General features: G+C 48.0%; 1 protein-coding gene across 3 annotated transcripts in view; it reads left to right on the forward strand.

Annotated features, from left to right (window-relative positions):
• The window catches only part of EHMT1 (euchromatic histone lysine methyltransferase 1), a 108,364-nt gene that overhangs the window by 13,136 nt on the left and 82,625 nt on the right, over positions 1–12,603 (forward strand). Inside the window, exon 1 of one of the 3 annotated variants that reach the window (XM_053282330.1) lies at positions 9,671–9,786. The exons of 1 other annotated variant lie outside the window; for it this stretch is intronic. The gene's annotated coding sequence lies outside the window, so the exon portion shown is untranslated. Of the gene's footprint in view, positions 1–9,670; positions 9,787–9,869; positions 10,081–12,603 lie in introns of those variants that run through there. One more of the 3 variants, XM_053282329.1, reaches the window with a different exon arrangement.

Consider the following 12,603-nt stretch of genomic DNA (forward strand, 5'->3'; position numbering starts at 1 on the left):
TGCAGCCCCTTTCTCTTGCCTGGAGAGAGAGCGTGCGTGCGGGTCTTCTGAGGCTGGAGGTGGCCTAGAGCCACCAGACCAGTAGCCATTGATAGACCTGTCCTCCATGAATTTGTCTTAGCCCCTTTTAAAGCTGCCCAAGCTGGTGGCCGATAATGCCATAGATCAATTATGTGCGGTGTGAAAAAGTTCTTCCTCTTGTCAGTCCTAAATTTTCCGACCGTCAGTATCATGGGATGACCCCTGGTTCTAGTGTTTGATAAGGTTTACCCTGCCAGAGCTGGAAGAGAGGAGATCGCATTGCAAGGCTTTCCGCGTATCCTTGTGCTTTTCTTGTCCTGAGCAGCCACATTTGCAAGAGTGTTTTCAAACTTTTAAAAACCGCATAAACTATAAAATAGAGGGATGATGTCAGGGGAAAGGGAATGAAAATTGGCAGGAATGTTCTCCAAAGATGACTCCATGGAGAGTGTACAACAACTAGTTCATTTTTGCCCTGACCCTAACCCTTTCCTCTGTGCAAAAATGACTGCAATTTTACTCTAATCGTTTGGGGTTAGGGATGTAAAAAAGGGCTGATAACACACACAAGTGCAGCCGTGCGATCACCTGTTTTTCCAACTCTAGGCCAAAAATAATCTCCACCATTGCCAAAAATCAACAATGAGTGTTTGTCCCGTGAGATGGTGCCAGTGGCCAAAATGTGGGGGTCTGGCTCATGCACGCAAAGCACAAACGGAACCAGAAGGAGAAAATACAGTTCAAAGTTTGATCACAGCAGAGAAGGTGATCAGGTGTTTGGAAGTGGATGCTTTTGCCCATAGTGCTGAAGCGTGGCCCAGGCCTTTAATCACAAAGGAGGCGATTCTTTGCCTGAGTTCACTGAGTTTGCTTGTCACAAAACCACTAGACAGGAATTAATAACCAATACTTTGCATTCGGGTCCTTGGCTCTTCTTGGGTCTCTAAGCCCTTGCAAATTTATTAGTGAGCATTTCTCGTCTGTCACCGGAAACGCTTCCTATATTTTGAGTCCAAATTCCTCTACTGACTTGAGGCAGTAGCGACCGGAATCGGCCAGAGCAAATGAAAGCAGAATCCCAGTGCTGTTTTTTTTTTTAATGCCTCTCTTCTCAGAGGCACCTTTCTCTCTCCTAACTGGTTGGTGTGTGGCTTGGAGCATCAGCCTGAATCCTTCGGCTTCGTCCAGGCTCAGCAGGGAAAACTGAAGTAACCGGAAGGAAATACCCTTGCTAGGACCACCAGGCACAAGCAAAAGTGAGCAGGTTCCTCAACTCTTCATCAGGCTGGAGGTCAAAGAAAGAAGGTAGGAGGAGAAAGGATTGTAGCTCAGCAAGAAGTGACAGGCCGGAGTCTACAATCGGAAGAGCTTTGATTCCTGGCATGGGGAAGGCGTTAGATAGGAACACAGGAAGCTGCTTTATACCGAGTCAGACCCCTGGTCCATCTAGCTCAGGATGGTCTACAGGGATTCTCAATGTTGGGTCCCCAGATGGTATTGGACTTCAACTCCCATAATCCCCAGCCCCAGTGGTCATTGGTTGGGGATTATGGGAGTTGAAATCCAATAACATCTGGAGACCCAACGTTGAGAATCCCTGGTCTACACTGACTGGCAGCAGCTCTCCAAGGCTTCAAGCAGGAGTCTTTCCCAGCCCTACCTGGAGATGCTGCCAGGGTTTGAACCAGGGACCTCCTGATGCTCTCCCACTGATCTACTGTCCTTCCCTCCTCGCCCAGTTATAATTTCTATCTGTCGGTATGACACAGACTTATCTCTCTCTTACACACACACACACATTTATTGCTGATTAACCAACAAAAATATAACGGGCAAGATGGTTCAGTTTCCGCCTTCTTCAGTATCTTTCATATGGAGCACCATAATAATATTCCATATAATATGAAGGTGGAATCCAAAATGTCTTGCACATTATCTTTCTGTTAAGAACAGCCCTGCTGGGTCAGGCCCAAGGAGGTTCATCTAGTCCAGCATCCTGTTTCCCACAGTGGCCCACCAGATACCTCTTAGTAGCCCCCGGGCAAGAACTGAAGGCATGCCCTCTCTCCTGCTGTTGCTCCCCTGCAACTGGTATTTGGAGGCATCATGCCTCTGAGGCTGGAGGTGGCCAATAGATACCAAACTAGTAGTCATTGACAGACCAGTTCTCCATGCTTTGTTAATCAACAATAAAATTATACATTTCCTTTTGATTAAGAACATTCTTCTAGCATCCAGAAAATACTTTTATGGAATTCTGCTTGCAGTTTTTTTAAAAATATTATTTTTGTTTACACAGTCAAGACGGTGTTATTGACTGGTTTGTCTTATCCAGACATCGAGTCCTTCCCAAGGACCTGGGATGGCTGAATTTTATTATCAGTGTTGTTGCTGTTATTATTATAGATACTGTCGCAGAATATAGACTGTTCCCAGTAAAGCTGCTATTTGCAATTGGCTGATGGTGATTTCTGTTGTTGTTGTTTACATTTATATCCCGCTTTTCCTCCAAGGAGCTTAGAGCAGTGTACATGGTTATGTTTATCCTCACAACCACCCTGTGAGGTAGGTTCGGCTGAGGGATACATGACTGGCCCAGAGTCACCCAGTGACTCTATCCAGTTCAGCACTGTCTACACCAGGCCTGCTCAACTTAGGCCCCCCAGCTGTTTTTGGACTACAACTCCCATAATCCCCAGTCACAGTGGACAATAGCCAGGAATTATGGGAGTTGTAGGCCAACATCTGCAGGAGGGCCAAAGTTGAGCAGCCCTGGTCTACACTGACTGGCAGCAGCTCCCCAAGGTTCCAGGCAGGAATCTTTCCCAGCCCTATTTGGAGATGCTGCCAGGGAGGGAACCTGGGACCTTCTGCGTGCCAAGTCAGTGTTCTACCTTGAACTGCGGCCTCATCCTCCATGACCTAATTTGTCGGGCCAGCTTACTTAGGGTAGGCCAGAGGTTCTCAAAGTTGAGTCCCCAGATGTTGTTGGATCACAACTCCCATCATTGCCTTTGACCTTTGGCAATGGCTGATGGGAGTTGTAGTCCAACAACATCTAAGGACCTTAGTTTGAGAACCCACCCACCCCTTTCCTGTGTTAGGCCACGCTTAGTCCCAAACTGTCTCGGATGTCAGCGTAGGGACAGAAAAGCATGGTGGTCTCCGTTTGAAAATAAATAGGTAAATGAAACCCAGCTGCTGCTCAGTTCTGGCTCTAACCGAAGCAGTTCCAAGAAGTCTAGCTGTTCAGTAGCCGGCTCACCAGCTATCTGATGAAGCCGATCACGTAACCCGGTTCAAATGGCTTCTTTGCTGTATCGATGAAATGGTGGCCCGCGTGGTCATAATGGCACCTTGTGGTTGTCTTTTCCTCTGTGTATTCTATCTAGTGAGTATATTACTGCCTTCCTCACTGCTATTGGGTGTGCATGCTTCTATCTTCCCAGCTACACAACTCTTGTGATGTGGCCCTTTTGGTTCTTGTAGGACAGAAAAACGTGTGTGTGTGTTTGGAATAACTTGTGCCAAAATGAAATGCACATAGCACAGGGCTTGACTGATTTTCTTTGGATCTAGGAGCCAGCCCTCAAATTAAGGAGCCACATAATGGACACTTGACAAAATTCCTGGACTTAGTGATGGACGTTGCGGCAAGGAAGGACCTAGAGGCGTCTCTTTTCCCTCTTTGCAAGCAGCACATTTAGTACAGAAACAGGGCCGCCTGGGGCAAATACAGATTTTATGAAATCACCTTAGCTCTGAATATAAGAAGCTGTCGTATGCTGGGTCAGACACTTGGTCCATCGAGCTTTGCGTTGTCTACACTGACTGGCAGCGGCTCTGTAGGGTTTTTTGGCAGTAGTCTTTTCTCAGCCCTACCTGGAGATGCTGCCAGGGATTGAACCGAGGGCCTCTGCATGCACAGCAGATGCTCTGCCGCTGAGCTGTGGCCCCATCCCTAATCTAGGCACCACGGTTAAATTTCTGGGCGCCCTGGCACCTGGGCGCCTGGGATTTGTGAAGCCCTGGCATAGCGGATGAGAATCTGGACTTGTATAGTGTGTCCCAGGTCTCTCCTTAGCCGTAAAGTTCTATAATGCTATCCCTTTTCATTTCCCAAGGAAAACGTTATGTGAAGCAACAGCGAATGCCCCCTTGGATTCTCTCCAAGTGGAACAGTTTTCTCCCTGGAACAATCCAGGATTCTCTCCCTGGAACAATCTTACCAGGACAGGACAATGGGGTGGCTGAACTGCCCAAGGAGAAAGGGAATTCAGCAGCGGGTGTAGCACATTGTCGGCGGTCATTACTTGCTTAATAGGGACTATTAGAGGCGGGTATCCCTACCTCCAGTCCTTGAGCTCTTAACTGCTCATTATCCAGTGGATGATAACCTTAAATCCTCACATTAGAGTGCAAAGGGTTGCAATTAGGCACTCCAGTGATGCATCCACTCATGCCAAGGCAGGGTGTGTGGGAGAGTTTGCTTTAAAGCGCCGTCTCAGAAACAGGAGCTGTATCCCTACTCATTTTCCCCCTCTTCATTTTATTGCTCTGACTGGCTAGCATTTCACTTCCATTTCTCTTACCCTGGTCTCTGCTTTCCCCCAAGTTTCTCCTGCTGTGGAAAAACTTGGTTTCGACACCCTGTCCAGCAATGCCAGTTATTCTAATCCGGATGTTATTGGACTACAGCTCCCATCATCCCCAGCCACAAGGGCCAAAGGGGATGATGAGGGTTGTAGTCCAACAACATCTGGGAGAGGGGCAAGTTTGAGCTCCGATGCCGTCATGGGTGTCAAATATTATCCACTTTTTAATTTTTTTTTTAAAAAAGTCTTATTAGGAATTTTCATCAGAAATAAGTAAATATCAAGAACCGTATTATGGGATAAATAATAATTATTATTGTTATTATTATTTTACATTTATATCCTGCTCTTCCTCCCAGGAGCCCAGAGCGGTGTACTACATACTTGAGTTTCTCTTTCACAACAACCCTGTGAAGTAGGTTAGGCTGAGAGAGAAGCGACTGGCCCACAGTCACCCAGCTAGTTTCATGGCTGAATGGGGATTTGAACTCGGGTCTCCCTGGTCCTAGTCCAGCACTCTAACCGCTACACCACACTGGCTCTCATGACTTGTAGTTATAACTTAAGTCCCTGCCCCCTTCCCAATTCAATTAAATAACCAGTTTTAAACTTCAAGAAAAAAGGAAAGAGAGAGAAACAGAGTCAGCTGACTTGGGCAAATGAACATTCAAATATGATGCGCTTTTATGCACCTGTTAGGACAATGGCATAGCCTCCTAATGGTGCAGCAAGGAAATTGACTTATTGTTAAATGTATACCCCGCCTTTCATTAAGAAAATCCCAAGGCGGCTTCCCCGCTGGTATGTTTCCCCAGACTATGTGGGGCAGCAGTGACATAGGAAGATGCGGAAAGGCTTTTGGAGCACCTTCCTGATGAGGTGAGTCTACAGCATCTCAGGGGAGACATGATTGAAGTGTATACAATGATGCATGGAGTGGAGAGGGTGGGCAGAGAGGAATTTCTCTCTCTCACAACACTAGAACCAGGTATCAGCCCACGAAACTGAAGGTCGGGAAATTTAGAACCGACAAGAAGAAGTACTTTTTCACACAGTGCGCATAATTAATCTATGGAATTCTTTGGCATGGGATGTGGTGATGGCCACCAGCTTGGATGGCTTTAAAAGAGGCTAAGACAAATTCATGGAGGACAAGTCTGTCAAGGGCGACTAGTCTGGTGGCTATAGGCCACCTCCAGCCCCAGAGGCAAGATGTCTCTGAATCCCAGTTGCAGGGGAGCAACATCAGCAGGAGAGAGGGCAGGCACACACCTCTTGCCTGGGGGCTCCCCAGAGGCATCAGGTGGGCCACTGTGTGAGACAGGATGCCGGACTAGATGGGCCAAGTTGTGTCTGATCCAGAAGGGCTGTTCTTATGTTCTTATCTCATGCTGTGTGGGAGGAGGCAATGGTCAGCCCCTCCTGTATTCTACCAAAGGCAAAAACAGGGCTCTGTGGGCACCAGGAGGTGGCATCGACTTGACGGCACACTTTACCTTTACTTGGTACGATGGCAGATTCTTCTCACCGGCCGCAATATCTGCAACAATTAGATTAATTGCTATTGGTGTCATTGTTGTTCACTGCCTCGAGTCTTTGGAGGAGGCAGTATATAAGAAAACTTAAATAAATAAATAGTGTTGAAAGGAACTCAGGAAAGGAACATCGGAAGCGGCCATATACTGAGTCAGACCATTGGTCCCTCTAGCTGAGTATTGTCTTCACAGACTGGCAGCGGCTTCTCCAAAGTTGCAGGCAGGAATCTCTCCCAGCCCTTTCTGGAGATGCTGCCAAGGAGGGAACTTGGGACTTGATAAATCCCCGGCTCCAGGGAAGCGTGGTGCTTAAAAATTTAACCATGGCACCTAGACTAGGATATCCAGAGGCAGAGTAGTTTAATAAAATCTTTCTTTGTCCCAGGCAGGCCTGTTTCTGTTCTAAGTATTATGGCTACCTGAATAGAAGATGACCCCCTTTAAAAAATAGAGGTTAAATATAGCATATCTGTTTTTATGCAGTCTATTGGTTGGTTGGTTGTGCCGTTGAGTTGGTGTCGACTCCTGGCAACCACAGAGCCCTGTGGTTGTCTTTGGTAGAATACAGGAAGGGTTTGCCATTGCCTCCTCCCACGCTGTCTGAGATGATGCCTTTCAGCATCTTCCTATATCGCTGCTGCCCAATATAGGAGTTTCCCATATTCTGGGAAATACACCAGTGGGGATTCGAACCAACAGCTTCCTGCTCTCTAGGCAGGCTGCTTCCCTGCTCCTTTTAAATACAGTCTATACCCAAAAGGAAGGGGACTCTGGTTTTAAGGTGAGCCCCTGATTTCTAACATCCAAAAACCTAGTCTTGGATTATGGTAAATGCACTATGCTACTTGCAAAGGGGATAAGGAGATGCATATTTATGCTTCACAATGCCGATCACGGAATCTGGTGATGTTGCTAGGTGTCTGTCGCCTCCTGGATTCAAAGCAAATTTCTCCAGGCCTGTTCTGTCTGCTCTTCTGCATTGGCTATGAAGCTGGATGGAGCAACCTTCCTTCATCTCATTAGGTTCTCATGGGATTTTGCTCTGACCGCCTTCTAGGAAGTAGCAGAAAATCGGCTGCCATTTTCTTTCCGTCTCCTGAAAACTTGGTGGTGCCAGTGGGCAAATGGGCCGGAAAACGGGAGGCTTCCCAAATAACTTTGCCTGGGCGTCTGTGTCCTAGAAATCCGTCCGTTTTAAAAGGAGGAACGACCCAGCCAGTTTGCAAACTCATCTAAGCTGATTAATTTGTTGACTCCGATAATCCTCCACAGAAAGAAAGAATATGATTTGTCCGCCTTTGCTCTGAGGCTGTTTGCCCTTCAGATGTAGTTGCTAGGGGGGGGGGGGGAATAAAGACTGGCGTTCTGAAAAGATGGTGGCTGAAGCTTGGAAATAACTCTCTTGCTGTCGGATTCGGATTTCAATAGAATAAGCCTCAAGGGGGTCTGGAGCGGTTGGGGGGTGGGGACCCGTTGATCTTCCCTCCGCATCGACAGATGAAGGAGGCGACGGGTGGGCAGGTTTGAGCCTGTTGTGACAGAGACCAGCCTTTAAGTCGGATTTGGGGAGCAGCAGACGGACGAAAATGGAATCCTCTGTGCAAAAAGGACTCCGTAGAGGCATCAGCAGACAAACGAGTCCGTTGCTCTTGCTTATCGGCTGACGGTTTGGTCCCACCGCACTGAGAGCTCTCAAAGGCGACCGAGGGCAGACATGGGAGAGCTTTATAAAATTATGCATGGTGCACGGCGAGGGTGGGTAAAGAGAGAACATTTCCCTCCGCTCTCACAGCACTAGAGCCAAGGGTCATCCCAGGAAACTGAGGGCCGGGAGATTTCCACGCAGTGCATGATTGAATCTGTGGAATCCCCTGCCACTGGATGTGGTGATGGCCACCAAGCTTGGATGGCTTTGAGAGGGGCTTTTAGCCAAATACAGGTCTGCCGATGGCTACTGGTCTTGATGGCTCTAGGCTCCTTCCAGGTTCAGAGGCAGGTTGCAGAGGAGCAGTTGCAGGAGACGGGGGCATCACTTCATCTTTTGCCTGTGGGCTTCCCAAGGCATCTGGTGGGCCACAGTGGGAAACAGGGTGCTGGACTATATAGAGGCTTTAAGCTTGATCCAGCGGGGCTGTTATGCTGACGGATCGTGGGAGAGGAGAGCTGGTCTGGTGGTAGCCAGCCTGACTTGTCCCCATAGCTAAGCAGGGTCTGCCCTGGTTGCATATGAAAGGGAGACCACATGTGTGAGCACGGGAAGAGATTCCCCTTATTAGGGGATGGAGCATCTCTGGGAAGAGCAGAAGGTTTCAAGTTCCCTCTCTGGCTTCTCCAAGATTTGGCTGGGAGAGACTCCTGCCTGCAACCTTGGAGAAGCCGCTGCCAGTCTGTGAAGACAATACTGAGCTAGACAGACCAATGGTCTGACTCAGTATATGGCAGTTTCCTGTGTTCCTATGTTCCTATGGTGTGGAGAGGCCCAAAAGGTAGCTGCAGATAACAGCAGTTTAAATATTACAAGCATTTTCCAGGGAGCTTTCAGTTAGCATCTTGCTGTCAGTTTCTCCTAGGTTGCATTCACGCTGTCGGATCATTCTGCGGGGCTGTGACATTTGCTGTGGCTTGATATTGTTTTATTGCTAAACCTTGCCTGCGCCTCTGGATATCATAATATTTGTCTTTTGTCGGTGTTTTGTGTTTTATGTTTTTAAATTTTGATTGTAAGCCGCCTTGGACATCTCCTTTGCTGAGGAGATGCATTTGAATGATAATAATAGTAATAATAATTAATAATAAGAATAAATTAACAAAACTTGAACTAGACACACTTTTGGGGGGGAGGGAGATCCAGCCCACTCTTTCCCTCGCCATTGCTTTTAAAGAACGGCAAACCCATGTTGGCATAGAAACTGCAGAAGGTGATTGACGCCTCTAAATATAGCAGGAGCTTCCTTTAAAAAAGGAAGAAAATGTGGGCACCATGGCTTATGCTTCGGAAAAAGCTGGCTTCAGTCTCTCCCATGGCAAGCGTGTTTCTCCAGGTGTGGCTGGAGTTGGAGGCGTCTCCAGTGGCTGAGGGTTTCTTTGTTTTAAGCTCCCCCCCCAAATGCCGTAATTTGGCACGAAATAGGAACACGGACGTCTTCTTCCGTGGAGGAATGTCCAGAGCAGAAACCTCACACGAGTGTGTTTGGTCGAGAAGCAGAAAATCAATGGCTGAAAGCACCATTTGGAGGCTGATCCATCATTTCTGGAACTGCCCCTTGCAACAAAATACGATGGCTTAATTTTGCAGTCCAGCAAAATCAAGCTGTGGCATTGTCTTGGGTGAAGGGTGTGCAAATGGAAGGACAGAACCCAGTATATATTAAATATATATATATATTTCTCTCCCCGATCTCTCTCTCTCATTTGCAAGACCTAGCAAAGAATCCAGGCTCTCCGGCACCTTCCTCCCCTTCACTTCCTCTTTATCTGGCTCATGCAATTAGTACCGGGCCTGTGGAGGCATTGTGAGAGAAGCCTACTGAGCATGCGCCAGCACCTCCTGCAAGGTTGGGACTCCTATGGAGAGGCTGAGCTAGGCCTCTGAAACCCTGCATGGCGGCCCCAGAGGCGAGGGCAGCCAGGCCGAGGTAGGAAGGCTTCCCGGTTGCATTGGAGGGGCGTCTGCTGCCGATTCGGCTCTCCTTGGAGGTTTCTCTAGAGCAGGAAAGGGTTTGGGAGGAAATGCCTCTCTCCAAATTGAAAGGGCTGCAACACAGAAGCCAGCCAGTGTTTCCTCTGTCAGATCCTTGATCTGTCCTGCTAAAGGCCTAAGTTGGGGGGTTCTTGCAGTCTGGAACCGTTCCATTTACACTGAGTTAAAGAACCAGGTTTTGAAGTAATGCCTTTTTCTTTTGCAAACCAGCTGTCTCCCTTCAAAACAGGTAAGGCCATGAATTATCTTTCTTTCTTTCTTTCTTTCTTTCTTTCTTTCTTTCTTTCTTTCTTTCTTTCTTTCTTTCTTTCTTTCTTTCTCGCTCTTTTGCTTCTTTCTTTCTTTCTTTCTTTCTTTCTCTCTTTCTTTCTTGCTCTCCTTCTTTCTTTCTTTCTTTCTCGCTCTCTTTTTCTTTCTTTCTTTCTTTCTTTCTTTCTTTCTTTCTTTCTTTCTTTCTTTCTTTCTTTCTTTCTTTCTTTCTTTCTCGCTTTCTCGCTTTCTCTCTTTCTTTCCATCCCAATGACATTAGCCTTTGGTAAATGCCCCTCAACGTTTCTCCAAAATGTGGCCTGCATTATTTTGAGAGTCCCCAAAGTATCCCTGCAACATCCACAGCCTTGGAAGAACACAAGATGTCTCTAAGCACATGAAACTGAGGATCTAGGACTGTGGAATCCTTTGGCCTGGGAAGCAGAAGCAACTTTAGTTTTGCATATTGCAATGGGAAGGTTTTTCACCCTTGGCCTCCTTTTTCTCACCTTTGAAGATCCTGTGACAAGGCTGTAGAGTGCCTCCTCAAAGTGGCTGTGTTCTCTTTGATTTCCTGATTTGTTGTATTTGGGGGAGGGTGGTATGCTTGGCCTTCAAGCTCCGTTGGTTCAGCAAAAGTTCCTCGCCGTGGGTGGCTCTGGGGAGAAGAAGAGAGCCTTTTTAGAGCTGAGCAAAGTCATCTCTGCCTTTGTAGAGTTTGCAGTCGATTGTGTTCCACTCACACTGAAAATGGAGGCTATTTTAGGCTGGGAGGCCCAGATATGGCTAACACTTTTTTTCCTGTGGACCCTCTTTCTGCAGGGCTTCAGTGCAGGGGAGGAGAGCAGAGGGGCTGGGAGTGGGTCTTGTGGCAGCAGGCGTGCATTGCCCCCTTTGCTAAGCAGGGTCCGCCTTCATTTGCATGTGAATGGGAAGACTGCATGCGTGAGCCCTGCAAGACTTGCATTTGAATGGGAGACTGCAGGTGAGCACTGTCGGTTATTCCCCTCAGGGGAGGATAAGGCCCTTCTGGGAAGAGTTTCTGCAGGCTTGCATGCAGAAGGTGCCAAGTTCCCTCCCTGGCAGCATCTCCAGATAAGGCTGAGAGAGACTCCTGCCTGCAACCTCGGAGAAGCCGCTGCCAGCCTGGGTAGACAATAGTGAGCTAGATGGAGCAGTGGTAGAAGGCAGCTTCCTATGTGCACCATTGCTGTGAGATACATAAGAAGAGCCCTGCTGGATCAGGCCCAAGGCCCTTCCAGTCCAGCCTCCTGTTTCACCCAGTGGCCCACCAGATGCCACTGGAAGCCTACAGGCAGGAGCTGAGGGCATGCCTCTCTCCTGCTGTTACTCCCCTGCAACTGGGACTCAGAGGCGGCCCACAGCCCTCCGACTAGTAGCCGTCGATAGACCTCTCCTCCATGAAGTCATCCAAACCCCTCTTCAAGCCATCCAGGTTGTTGGCTGTCACCACATCTTGTGGCAGAGAATTCCACAAGTGGATGATGCGTTGTGTGAAAAAGTACTTCCGTTTGTGGGTCCTAAATTTCCCAGCAATCAATTTCATGGGATGACCCCTGGTTCTAGTGTTATGGGAGAGGGAGAAGCATTTCTCTCTATCCACTTTCTCCACACCATGCATGATTTTATACACCTCTGTACATGCATGTGCGCACATTTCTTCCCTTCCACCCGTCTCCGTCGCTATCCGGCCGCTGCTCACGAACTCTTGCGAGAGCTGCCATTTTAGCAATGGGTACGCCTAAGAGTCGGGGAATTATTTTATTTTATTTTACGTTCTTTTCTTAAAATCTCTGCCCACCCTGGCATTTGTGAGTTGCGTTGAGACAGACCTTGACCGATTTTCTTTGGCTCTCTAGGAGCCAGCCGCAAAATGGAGGAGCTGGACGAATTACCGGATTTAGTTTACTGACATGGTGGAGGGCAGGTGGGCTTCTCTCGACCCCCTTTACAAGTAATCTGCTTGGAAGAGAAACGAGACAGCCTGAGGCAAATCAAGATTGGGTTAAAGAACTCTCCCTTTGAATGGGCTAGTCTAGGTAGGATTTAAGTCTAGGTAGGATTTAAGTCTGGGTAGGATTTAAATTTCTTGGTGCCATTGGTGCTTGGTTCTTCTCAGGCCTTGGATTCACACATGCAGTTGCTAGTCTTGAAGCCCCAGTGATCACGAAGTGGGTCACAGTGTTTGTTTCCATGAGACGTTTGGGGCACTGCCCCTGTTATCCATTTCCTTACCTTTGGATAGCCACACAGCAGACCCGAGGTGACCAACCTGACTCCAGATGTTGTTAGACTACCACACCCATCATCCCCGGTGGCAGTTTATTGCAGCTGGGGGTGTTGGGGGTTGTTGTCCGACAACCGCAGGAGAGCCTCAGTTTGGATCGAGTTCGGCTTTTTCCCCCAGAGTAGGAGGTCATCATTAGGGTTGACACATTCTGGCTTACAAAATCCGGGTGCCTGCTTTGCGTTTGATGTAAAT

Source organism: Hemicordylus capensis, chromosome 17, assembly GCF_027244095.1.
Source record: "Hemicordylus capensis ecotype Gifberg chromosome 17, rHemCap1.1.pri, whole genome shotgun sequence".
Classification (NCBI taxonomy): Eukaryota; Metazoa; Chordata; class Lepidosauria; order Squamata; family Cordylidae; genus Hemicordylus; species Hemicordylus capensis.